This window comes from Embiotoca jacksoni, unplaced genomic scaffold (genome assembly GCF_022577435.1).
Source record: "Embiotoca jacksoni isolate LCO1_2020_lvr unplaced genomic scaffold, fEmbJac1.0.p SCAF_33, whole genome shotgun sequence".
Taxonomy (NCBI): domain Eukaryota; kingdom Metazoa; phylum Chordata; class Actinopteri; family Embiotocidae; genus Embiotoca; species Embiotoca jacksoni.
Genome location: NW_027185385.1, coordinates 2,030,427 through 2,044,344, shown reverse-complemented (window position 1 = coordinate 2,044,344; position 13,918 = coordinate 2,030,427).

Here is a 13,918-nt window from a genome sequence, read left to right as displayed (position 1 = left end):
GTTTAGTTCACCACCCTCATCTGTCTCCTCCACACCTCCCAAACACCTCTGCTGCCTCCCCCCTCCCCCCTCTGCGCCCCCTGGTGAACTGCATAGAGCCCTCAATCTCAAAGGGCTCTTCCTCCATCGACACCTTGACCCCCCCCCCCACCCCACTCTCTGTGACGACTGGCCAGGTTAGGAGACAGCTGGAGAGAATCCACCAGCGCAAGGCTGCAGGGCCGGACGGCATCAGCCCCGTGGTCCTGAAGACCTGACGGCATCAGCCCCGGGGTCCTGAAGACCTGCGCCGTCCAGCTGGCTGAGGTCCTACAACACCTCTTCAACCTGAGCCTGAAGCAGGAGGAGGTCCCGGTGCTGTGGAAGACGTCCTGCCTGGTTCCTGTCCCCAAGAAGACGACTCCATCTGGCCTCAACGACTACCGACCGGTTGCCCTCACATCTCATGTGATGAAGGTGCTGGAGAGGCTGGTCTTGGCCCACCTCAGGCCGCTGGTGAAATCTTCTCTGGACCCTCTGCAATTTGCGTACCAGTCTCATGTGGGAGTGGACGACGCCATCATCTACCTGCTGCAATGAGCTCAGTCTCACCTGGATGGAACCGGTGAATCTGTGAGAATCACTTTCTTTGATTTCTCCAGTGCATTCAACACCATCCAACCACTGCTGCTGAGTGAGAAGCTGCGGGTGGTGGAGGGGGTGGAGGGGGGGTGGACACGTCCACCGTCTCCTGGATCACTGACTACCTGACAGGCAGAACACAGTTTGTCCGTCTGGGCAGTGTGCTGTCTGATACGGTGGTCAGTGGTACTGGAGCTCCACAGGGAACTGTTCTGTCTCCTTCCTGTTCACCTTCTACACCACTGACTTCCAGTACAACTCAGAGTCAAGACATCTGCAGAAGTTCTCTGATGACTCTGCAGTGGTAGGATGTATAAGGGATGGACGGGAGGAGGAGTACAGGGCAGTAGTGGAGGACTTTGTGGAGTGGGCGGGAAGAAATCACCTGCTCCTGAACGTGGCCAAGACCAGAGAGATGGTGGTCGACTTCAGGAGGAAGACGACGGCTCCACAACCGCTGAGAGTTCTGGGAGAGGAGGTGGACATGGTTGAGGAGTACAAGTACCTGGTGTCTCCATCGACAACAGACTGAACTGGAAGACCACCATCAACGCTGTCTACAAGAAGGTGATGAGTCGACTCTTTTTCTTGAGGAAACTTCGATCCTTCAATGTGTGCAGCGAGATGTTGGAGATGTTCCACCAGTCTGTTGTGGCCAGTGCATTGTACTTCGCTGGGGTCTGCTGGAGGAGCAGCATTGGAGCCGGTGACACCAACAGACTTAACAAACTGGTTAAGAAGGCCGGCTCCATCATCGGCTACAAACTGGACAGTCTGGAAAAGGTGGTGGAGAGGAGGACGCTGAACAAACTATTGTCCATATTGGATAATCCTGTCCATCCTCTCCACCACCTGCTGCAGGGACAGCGGAGCACTTTCTCTAAAAGATTCCTCCAGCTCCGCTGTCACAAGGACAGATACAGGAGATCATTCCTGATACAGGAGATCATTCCAGATACAGGAGATCATTCCTGCCCACTGCCATAAGACTGTACAATAACTCACCTCTGGCAAAATCCATCACACAACAATAACACTGTTGACTGTGTTTCTTGGTTTGTTTGTATATAATATATATAGATATATACTGTACTGTATATATCTATATATATATATATATACATATATATATGTTGACTGTGTTCTTGGTTTGTTTGTGTATAATATATATATAATGTACTGTATATACTGTGCATTTTATATTTATATTTTTTTACTGCTATTTACTGCTATTTTATTGCTTTTCTATTATTATATTCTATTCTATTATTTTATTCTATTATTTCTATTATTATCTTATTGCTTCTGTATGCTGCTGTAGCGAAAAAATTTCCCCTCGGGGATTAATAAAGTAAAAAACCTACCTACCTACCTTACTTGTGTTATCTTTGACTAATATTTAAATTTGTTTGATGATCTGAAACATTTAAGTGTGACAAACATGCAAAAAAATAAGAAATCAGGAAGGAGGCAAACACTTTTTCACACCACTGTATATGTAATTGCTCAAATGTGCACTTTACTCTGTGTCTGACTCCTCTTCACTGACTTATGGTGTCATGCAGGGCTCGATTCTTCCACTATCTCCCTATATTTGCTGCCCTTGGGACGATCATACATGATTTATTAAATTCCATTACGCCTGTTTGCAGATGATATACAGATCTACTTCTCTTTCAATCTGAGTGAGGTGTTCAGATTATCTCTGCTTTTCCACATTCTGGACAGCAGAAAACTTTCTACCTCAATATAGATTAGACCGAAACTCTGATCGTAGCTCCAGGAAACGTTATTCTCACTATCATGCCAACTACTGTGCCACTTCCTTCTGCTCCCCAAACCAGCTGGAGAAAGTTCGGGCAAAATTTTGTTCAGGCCTTGTCGTTTGACTCTGATTTTAAGCAGCTCATGAAAATGTCCTTTTTCCATTTGAGAAATATTGGCAAACTAAGATCTGTTGTTTCACCGGCAAAACTAGAAACATTTTTTTTACTTTTGTGAAGCATTTTATCACGACAAATAACTTTACTTACTATACTTACTATATGTTCCTCACCGTAGGTCCCCAGGTTTTCCCGTCTAAGTAAATTATTTTTACATTAAAATGAGCAGGTTATTATGCCAAACATTCCCATAAATCCAAAGGCTACCATGCAACAGTTGCTTGTCAGTGTTTCTCTGAGCAAAACACTCAGTGCAACAGTATTAAAACATTTTCCTTGATCTATTTCCTTTGCAGTGACAGAATAGCTTTGTCTGTTTTTGTTGTTGGTGACAGAGTCTCTGCAGCTCCTACAAAAACTTGACACAAACAAGAGGTTAAAAATAGATGAGAGGCACACGAGAGAAGAGAGAGTGGGGATGACAGTGAGTGACCGCGCTATCAGATCCTTTCATGGAAAACAGGGTGGGCAAACGGACATCCTTAAAGGTTGTGTATTTTTGAGGGAAGTCCATAGCCTCACCTTTACAACACAAACATGGGCATAGCAGCTCCGAAAGAAAAAGAGGCAGCAGCTGATGTTTGATGTGCTCAGATGAAGACTTTTTAAAGGTTAGAAATTATAAGGTTTGGGTTGTGATGTTTGTTTTTGTGTTGTGCATTAAAGCTCCATTGAGGAAACATTTTAAAAGAAATGAAAAACATTATGAATCAGTCAGTTACTGTCACGGTTTGGTTTTCTGCCCTTCTTTCATTTGTCCATCCAATCAGATATTTTTTTGTGCTGCTATTATTCCCACTCTTGCCCCTGCAGAAGTATGTCAGTTTCCTCATGCTCCTCCTTCAGCCATTAGAAACTGACACTAGAATGTGCCACAGTAGTTTTAAAGGGGATGAAAGGAGCTGATTTGATTGGCCATGATTGAAGGTGACACCTAAATACTCTATTCCTCCTACTTCACAACTGCTCCACGCCAGACAAACATTGGGCCCAACATGTTTCATCCCTTTCCATAGATGTTTGATTAGAATCAGTTTAACATTCGTTGAAGGTCAAAGGTGATGCACTGTTTGTCCAACGAGAGGCAGCTCCTGTATTTGTGACGAGCCTCCCCCGCTTCATTTTGTCCCGAAGCCCTGTACCTCCCAGTAAGTTGTCTGTTCCTAATGATACAACAAATTTATTGGCTCAGGCCATTTGCAAGAACGGAAACTACTTTGCATGGCAAGGAATAAGTCTGGAGCTAAACAATGGTTCTTCTTGTGAAATATGGCAACAGGGTCTCACCTTTGGCTCCTTGTGCCTTCTCCCCCGGCTTGTTTACGTAAGCAGGTTGTGTCCTCTACCCCATCAGGAAGAGGTGTTGCAGGAAACCCAAATCTGAGGTAGGATTTAGAGTAAACTCACAACATTAGACCCCAAAAGGGGGCTTATCTGATCTTACAGGGAGGTGAAAGAAAGGGTAAACACAAGTGTGACCTGTGCACCAGAATCCACATGGAGCCAAAGATTCACTCAACTGAATTTGATTGCAGGCCGTGTTGTTTCCACATTGCTGGCACATTCTGCTGATCTGTTTATTGTGTTTAATTCCAACAATACCATTTATCATTAGGTTGATTTTTGGTGCACATTGAACTTTCAACAGCAACAGCATCAGACATGAGAAACCAAAGCAGAATAAAAACAACAAAAGGTTCAGTAATTGCACAAGAAGAAATTAATCACATTAGCAATTTTGTATACTTTAGTACTCTAGACTACATTACAGGTGTTAATCATGCTTCCCTTTTAACCCTCAATTATTTTTTTCAAACGGATGATTAAAAGATAAAAGTAAAAAAATCCCTCCCTTTTAATCCCACAATCTTGAGGATCAAAAGTGATATTATCCAGTAATTCTTTTCAGTTTATTTTTAGTCGTGGAAGAAGAACTCGGGTCCTTCACTGGGGTCAAAGTTGTAATAATGTAAAAACACTTCATTTATGAAAAAGTAATTTAAGTACACTGAAAATAAAAGATGTATCATCATCAAAAAAGTCTGAAAAGTAGAAGTATTATGTTGAATAACTCATCTGCTCAGAATGCTATGGACTGTTGAATGGATTTAATTATTATTGTTAATGCATTAACGTGTGAGCAGTATGTTAATGTTGCAGCTGGTTAAACTGTTGGGTTTTCTCATCCACCCCTTTTAAAATCAGGAAGTTTCCAACCCAGTAGCAGGTTTGGGAACATTTGTGAAAGGAACCCAAGAAAACCATATTAAAACCGACCATGTCACGCCTCAAACAACCCCAACCTACTGATTTTGAAGTGAAGCAGATCATCATCATTCAGCAATCTCAGTGCATGAAAAAAAGGAAAGGAATTCTTGTTTTAATCTTAACAGGTTTCTACTGAGAAATTGTCATTCTGCTATGTAACTAGTAGTATAGTGACAACAACAATATGTAGAGTAGAGATACTCTCAGAGTTGTACCAAAGGAAAACACTTGAATAAATACACTTAGTTACTTTTCCCCAGTACATAGACAATACGTTATTCTTCTACATCTTATTCTTATATCAATATAAAAACAGTACATTTAACATTTTACGTACATTTGTTCATTTTACGTACTAATTGCAATAAAAGTTGGGATGCTATTTAAAATGTAAATAAATTACAATGCAGTGATTTTCAAATCATGAAAACCCATATTTAGTTGAAAATAGACCAAAGACAATATATCAAATGTTGTAACTGAGAAATTGTATTGTTTTATGAAAAATATAGGCTCTTTTTGAATTTGACAGTAACACTCTTCAAAAAAGTTGGGACAGGGTCATGTTTACCGCTCTTCTACTGCGGAGCCATGCTGTTGGAATACGTGCAGAATGTGGTTGGACGTTGTTCTGCTGAAATAATAAAGACCTTCCCTAAAAGAGACGTTGTCTGGATGGCAGCATATGTTGCTCCAAAATCTGTAAATATGTCGTTCAGCATTGATGGTTCCTTCCCAAATGTGCAGAAGTGTTCTTTAGCCCATGCAATGATTTCCAACACAGAATAGTAAGATTACAGCCAACCAATATTGGTTTTCAGCCTTGACCCTTGTGAACAGATTTCTTTGGGTTCTCTGAATCTTTTAATGATTTTATAAACCGTAGATGATGAAATTCTTGAAGTTTTTTCAATTTTATTTTGAGGAACATAATTGTTGCACTTGTTGCCCACGCAGTGTTTCAGAGTGATGAACGCCTCGCTCAGTTCAACTCAGTTCAAACAACATGTAAGCACTAAACCCACAAACTAGAATGTGTTGTGGGTGCAACACGAGGTCACAGCAGCCTCTCTCACCTCTTCATGACATTCAACCATCACCTTTCATCAACAGGAGGTTGGTTTGAGTCGAATGACTCCACATCCTCCTTGCCCTCCTGCTGACGTTACGCTGCTGCAAACTTGCCCTTTCACACTTGACAATTGGTCTGTTTGGCATGTGAACCTAGTCCTCTTTTTATACGCTCATCAGTGAATTTGTTTGAGCAAATTATGTTTTCTACTGTCTGTGTTATACAAATGCTGACTGTCTGGATCAACCCAGGAAGTATTTAGAGTTAAAAGGAGGAACAGGAGGGAAATCTAGAGGCCAGCAGAGGGATAACACATCAGTGTATCAACATTACTATACTGTTTACTTTCTGCTTATATGCATAGTGAGTATATTGTGTATAACAAAGAGAAGCAGCAGAAATAGAACAAAACGTTGCCTCCAAATCTTTTACTGAAGTGATTCCAAATAATCGCACAAGGTATAATTGATGATAATTTGAAGACATATATTAAAAATCCTCTTCATTGTATATATGATACATTGTTATTTATATTTTTATATTTAAAGAGTATTGTTGCTTTTATTTTTAGCCTTTTGGCAGTTGTTGGCAACAACATTAGTTACACAGTGTCTCCCTCTGGTGCCTTTTATGAGGTGTTACATGACCAAACTCATGAACTTGTATTGCGTATCGAAGGCCTATAAATGCAAACACACATGCAAACACAGTTGAAACATTGTGTAAAATGTAAATAAAAAACAGACTGTGATTATTTGCAAATTGCAACTTTAATCCCATGTTTATAAAAAAAAAAAATAAAATAAAAAAAAAAAAAAATAGACCAAAGACAACATATGACAAGAAAAAAAAAAAAAAATTTTTTTTCCCTCGGGATTAATAAAGTATATACCGACCTACCTACCATATCAAATGTTGAAACTGAGAAATTGTATTGTTTTATGAAAAATATAGTCTCATTTTGAATTTGATGGCAGCAGCACGTTTCAAAGATGTTTCTGGAGTTTTGAAAGTGAAATGTTGTCCCATTCTTGTCTGATATAGATTTTCAGCTGCTCAACAGTGTCGTATTTGTCGTATTTTTTATTTTTTATTTTTAACGATGCCACAAAGGTCTGGACTGCAGGAGGCGAGTTTAGCGTCCAGACTCTTCTACTACGGAGTCATGCTGTTGAAATATGTGCAGACTGCGGTTTGACATTGTTTTGCTAAAATAAGCAAAGCCGTTATCTAGACTGCAGCATATGCTTCTCCAAAACCAGTTTTTATTGTTCAGCATCACAGGTGCTCTCTTTGATGTGCAGACGTCCCTTGCCATGTGCACCAATGACCCCTCACACCATCACGGATGCTGGCTTTTGAACCGTGCGTTAATAGCAAACTTCATCATTTCCAAAAGAGGATTTAAGAATTTAGATCTGTCAGACCATAGGACAGTTTTATACTTCGCCTCCGGCCCAGAGAGGGAGGTGGGGTTTAGATCATGTCTACAGTGGTGTGAAAAAGTGTTTGCCTCCTTCCTGATTTCCAATTTTTTTGCATGTCTGTCACACTTAAATGTCTCAGATCATCAAACAAATTTCAATATTAGTCAAAGATAACAAGTAAACACAAAATGCAGTTTTTAAATGAAGGTTTTTATTATTAAGGGAGAAAAACAATCCAAACCCACATGGCCCTGTGTGAAAAAGTGTTTGCCCCCTCCTGTTAAAACATAACTTAACTGTGGTTTATCACACCTGAGTTCAATTTCTCTAGCCACACCCAGGCCTGATTACTGACACACCTGTTCTCAATCCAGAAATCACTTCAATAGGACCTGCCTGACAAAGTGAAGTAGACCAGAAGATCCTCAAAAGATAGACATCATGCTGAGATCCAAAGAAATTCAGGAACAAATGAGAAAGAAAGTAATTGAGATCTATCAGTCTGGAAAATGTTCTAAAGCCATTTCTAAAGCTTTGGGACTCCAGAGAACCACAGTGAGAACCATTATCCACAAATGGAGAAAACATGGAACAGTGGTGAACCTTCCCAGGAGCAGCCGGCCGACCAAAATTACCCCGAGAGAGCAGCGACGACTCATCCGAGAGGTCACAAAAGACCCCACGACAACATCCAAAGAACTGCAGGCCTCACTTGCCTCAGTTAAGGTCAGTGTTCATGACTCCACCAGAAGAAAGAGACTCGGCAGAAATGGCTGCATGGCAGAGTTCCAAGACGAAAACCACCGCTGAGCAAAAAGAACATTAAGGTTCGTCTCATTTTTGCCAGAAAACATCTTGATGATCCCCAAGACTTTTGGGAAAATACTCTGTGGACTGACGAGACCAAAGTTGAACTTTTTGGAAGGTGTGTGTCCCGTTACATCTGGAGTAAAAGTAACACCGCATTTCAGAAGAAGAACCTCATACCAACAGTAAAACATGGTGGTGGTAGTGTGATGGTCTGGGGCTGTTTTACTGCTTCAGGACCTGGAAGACTTGCTGTGATAAATGGAACCATGAATTCTACCGTCTACCAAAACATCCTGAAGGAGAACGTCCGGCCATCTGTTCGTGACCTCAAGCTGAAGCCAACTTGGGTTCTGCAGCAGGACAATGATCCAAAACACACCAGCAAGTCCACCTCTGAATGGATGAAGAAAAACAAAATGAAGACTTTGGAGTGGCCTCGTCAAAGTCCTGACCTGAATCCTCTTGAGATGCTGTGGCATGAACTTAAAAAGGAGGTTCGTGCTGGAAAACCCTCCAATGTGTCTGAATTACAACAACTCTGTAAAGATGAGTGGGCCAACATTCCTCCACAGCTGGAAAAGACTCATTGGAAGTTATCACAAACGCTTGATTGCAGTTGTTGCTGCTGAGGGTGGTCCAACCAGTTATTAGGTTTAGGGGGAAACACTTTTTCACACAGGGCCATGTGGGTTTGGATTGTTTTTCTCCCTTCATAATAAAAACCTTCATTTAAAAACTGCATTTTGTGTTTACTTGTGTTATCTTTGACTAATATTTAAATTTGTTTGATGATCTGAAACATTTAAGTGACAAACATGCAAAAAAATAAGAAATCAGGAAGGAGGCAAACACTTTTTCACACCACTGTATGTATGGTTTATTCTTTGCATGCTAGAGTTTTAATCAGCATTTATTGATGCAGCAATGGACTGTCTTTACAGAAAATGTTTTTTTAAAAGTGTTCCTGAACCCGTTGAGATCTACAGTTGTTGCAGTGTTTTTGCAAAGCAACAGTAGTTAGTTTGTCCCTCAAAATTTCCATGCGGAATATTTTGGTGTAAATTTCAACCAAACTGCCAAACAAGAAGGCCACAAAGCCCTCTCACATTTCCAGTGTGCAGAGTTTGATTAGCAATTTTCTTAAATGTAAAAAAAAAAAATAATAATTCCTTGCTACTGGCAAGTTTAAAAAATATCATTCCAGTCAACATGGATTTTTTTTAATAGCAATCCATTTTTTAAAATGGCATCATATTTTAGATCCAGCAAGGGATGAGTTCCAAATTTAAGAAGATAAAGCACCCATGCAGACAATAATTCGTCTTTATTAGACTCTGTATTCCCTTTTCTTGTCTATGAGATAAGCTACTTATAAAGCCCATAGGGGAGAGGTGCCCGAACTCTTTCCTATAAAGGACCAAACATTAATCTGGATGGATGGCTGTGAAATTACATTTCATTAAAATGTAATATATTTTACAGATAATTAACATTCTAAATCTAAATTAAACTGTCAGACTAATTAAAACACTATTTAATTTGTGTAATAGTGTTTTTTTTTATTTTGCAGAAATTATTGTCCAAAACATTCATCTTTCCAATCTTTTCTAAATTTCCTCTTCTCAGTGAGCCGCTGCCTCGATTTCTCATCTTGACTCGAAGCCCAGAGTCGGCGATGTAAAACACACAAACAGAGTGCCATCACTCTTCTTAGCTAAAACGTAGGCCAGTGTAATCTAACGGGGGATTTTAACTGCCCCATGATGTACATCGCCATGAAACTCAAATAAAGTCATTTTTAGCTGCATGTTCAGTTCATTGACATTATGGTTCGGATTGTACATAACTGAAGAATAAGGAGAATCAGCACGAGCTTGTCAAATACCGTGAGTAAGGTAGAGTAACGTTGGTTCATCAGTCAGTCGGTATCTCAACATCCATTGGATAAACTGCCTTGTAATTTTGTACAAACAATCATTGTCCCCAGAGGATGTATCATAGTAACTTCCATGATCCCTTGACTTTTCCTCTATTGTCGCATGAAGTAGCCATTTGTGGTTTCAAATAAAATTTCTTCAGTCACCAAACCATTGCTATCTTCAAGATGTTGTACTTGTGTACCAGATGTGGTACTTGTGTTCCAGATTTTGTACTTGTATTCTAGATGTTGTACTTGTGTTCCAGATGTTGCACTTGTGTTTCAGATGTTCTACATGTGTTTCGGATGTTGTACTTGTGTTCCAGATGTTGTATTTGTGTTCCAGATGTTGTACTAGTGTTCCAGATGTTGTATTTGTGTTCCAGATGTTGTACTAGTGTTCCAGATGTTGTATTTGTGTTTCAGATGTTGTACTTTTGTTCCAAATGTTGTACTTGTGTTTCAGATGTTGTACTTGTGTTTTAGATGTTGTACGTGTGTTCCAGATGTTGTACTAGTGTTCCAGATGTTGTACCTGTGTTTCAGATGTTGTACCAGTGTTCCAGATGTTGTACTAGTGTTCCAGATGTTGTACTTGTGTTCCAGATGTTGTACTTGTGTTTCAGATGTTGTACTCATGTTTCAGATGTTGTACTGGTGTTCCAGATGTTGTACTTGTGTTCCAGATGTTGTACTCGTGTCCCAGATGTTGTACTTGTGTTTCAGATGTTGTACTTGTGTTCCAGATGTTGTACTTGTGTTCCAGATGTTGTAATTATGTTTCAGATGTTGTACTTTTGTTCCAGATGTTGTACTTGCGTTCCAGACGTTGTACTTGTGTTTCAGATGTTGTACTTGTGATCCAGATGTTGTACTAGTGTTCCAGATGTTCTACTTGTGATCCAGATGTTGTACTAGTGTTCCAGATGTTGTGCTAGTGTTCCAGATGTTGTACTAGTGTTGCAGATGTTGTACTTGTGTTCCAGATGTTGTACTAGTGTTTCAGATGTTGTACTAGTGTTGCAGATGTTGTACTTGTGTTCCAGATGTTGTACTGGTGTTCCAGATGTTGTACTAGTGTTTCAGATGTTGTACTAGTGTTCCAGATGTTGTACTTGTGTTCCAGATGTTGTATTTTTGTTCCAGATGTTGTACTTGCGTTCCAGACGTTGTACTTGTGTTCCAGATGTTCTACTTGTGATCCACATGTTGTACTTGTGTTTTAGATGTTGTACTTGTGTTTCCGATGTTGTACTGGTGTTCCAGATGTTGTAATTATGTTTCAGATGTTGTACTTTTGTTCCAGATGTTGTACTAGCGTTCCAGACGTTGTACTAGTGTTCCAGATGTTGTACTTGTGTTCCAGATGTTGTATTTTTGTTCCGGATGTTGTACTTGCGTTCCAGACGTTGTACTTGTGTTCCAGATGTTCTACTTGTGATCCACATGTTGTACTTGTGTTTTAGATGTTGTACTTGTGTTTCCGATGTTGTACTGGTGTTCCAGATGTTGCACTTGTGTTCCAGATGTTGTACTTGTGATCCACATGTTGTACTTGTGTTTTAGATGTTGTACTTGTGTTCCAGATGTTGTACTTGTGTTCCAGATGTTGCACTTGTGTTCCAGATGTTGTATTTGTGTTTCAGATGTTGTACTTTTGTTCCAAATGTTGTACTTGTGTTTCAGTTGTTGTACTTGTGATCCAGATGTTGTACTAGTGTTCCAGATGTTCTACTTGTGATCCAGATGTTGTACTAGTGTTCCAGATGTTGTACTAGTGTTCCAGATGTTGTACTAGTGTTGCAGATGTTGTACTAGTGTTGCAGATGTTGTGCTTGTGTTCCAGATGTTGTACTAGTGTTTCAGATGTTGTACTAGTGTTGCAGATGTTGTACTTGTGTTCCAGATGTTGTACTAGTGTTTCAGATGTTGCACTAGTGTTGCAGATGTTGTACTAGTGTTGCAGATGTTGTACTTGTGTTCCAGATGTTGTACTAGTTTTGCAGATGTTGTACTTGTGTTCCAGATGTTGTACTAGTGTTTCAGATGTTGTACTTGTGTTTCAGATGTTGTGCTAGTGTTCCAGATGTTGTACTAGTGTTCCAGATGTTGTACTAGTGTTGCAGATGTTGTACTTGTGTTCCAGATGTTGTACTTGCGTTCCAGACGTTGTACTTGTGTTCCAGATGTTCTACTTGTGATCCACATGTTGTACTTGTGTTTTAGATGTTGTACTTGTGTTTCCGATGTTGTACTGGTGTTCCAGATGTTGTAATTATGTTTCAGATGTTGTACTTTTGTTCCAGATGTTGTACTTGCGTTCCAGACGTTGTACTAGTGTTCCAGATGTTGTACTTGTGTTCCAAATGTTGTATTTTTGTTCCAGATGTTGTACTTGCGTTCCAGACGTTGTACTTGTGTTCCAGATGTTCTACTTGTGATCCACATGTTGTACTTGTGTTTTAGATGTTGTACTTGTGTTTCCGATGTTGTACTGGTGTTCCAGATGTTGCACTTGTGTTCCAGATGTTGTACTTGTGATCCACATGTTGTACTTGTGTTTTAGATGTTGTACTTGTGTTCCAGATGTTGCACTTGTGTTCCAGATGTTGTATTTGTGTTTCAGATGTTGTACTTTTGTTCCAAATGTTGCACTTGTGTTTCAGATGTTGTACTTGTGATCCAGATGTTGTACTAGTGTTCCAGATGTTCTACTTGTGATCTAGATGTTGTGCTAGTGTTCCAGATGTTGTACTAGTGTTCCAGATGTTGTACTAGTGTTGCAGATGTTGTACTAGTGTTGCAGATGTTGTACTTGTGTTCCAGATGTTGTACCAGTGTTTCAGATGTTGTACTAGTGTTTTAGATGATGTACTGGTGTTCCAGATGTTGTGCTAGTGTTCCAGATGTTGTACTAGTGTTCCAGATGTTGTACTAGTGTTCCAGATGTTGTACTTGTGTTTCAGATGTTGTACTAGTGTTTCAGATGTTGTACTAGTGTTCCAGATGTTGTACTTGTGTTCCAGATGTTCTACTGGTGTTCCAGATGTTGTACTAGTGTTCCAGATGTTGTACTTGTGTTCCAGATGTTCTACTGGTGTTTTAGATGTTGTACTTGTGTTCCAGATGTTGTACTTGTGTTCCAGATGTTGTACTAGTGTTCCAGATGTTGTACTTGTGTTCCAGATGTTGTATTTTTGTTCCAGATGTTGTACTTGCGTTCCAGACGTTGTACTTGTGTTCCAGATGTTCTACTTGTGATCCACATGTTGTACTTGTGTTTTAGATGTTGTACTTGTGTTTCCGATGTTGTACTGGTGTTCCAGATGTTGCACTTGTGTTCCAGATGTTGTACTTGTGATCCACATGTTGTACTTGTGTTTTAGATGTTGTACTTGTGTTCCAGATGTTGCACTTGTGTTCCAGATGTTGTATTTGTGTTTCAGATGTTGTACTTTTGTTCCAAATGTTGTACTTGTGTTTCAGATGTTGTACTTGTGATCCAGATGTTGTACTAGTGTTCCAGATGTTCTACTTGTGATCTAGATGTTGTACTAGTGTTCCAGATGTTGTACTAGTGTTCCAGATGTTGTACTAGAGTTGCAGATGTTGTACTAGTGTTGCAGATGTTGTACTTGTGTTCCAGATGTTGTACCAGTGTTTCAGATGTTGTACTAGTGTTTTAGATGATGTACTGGTGTTCCAGATGTTGTGCTAGTGTTCCAGATGTTGTACTAGTGTTCCAGATGTTGTACTAGTGTTCCAGATGTTGTACTTGTGTTTCAGATGTTGTACTAGTGTTTCAGATGTTGTACTAGTGTTCCAGATGTTGTACTTGTGTTCCAGATGTTCTACTGGT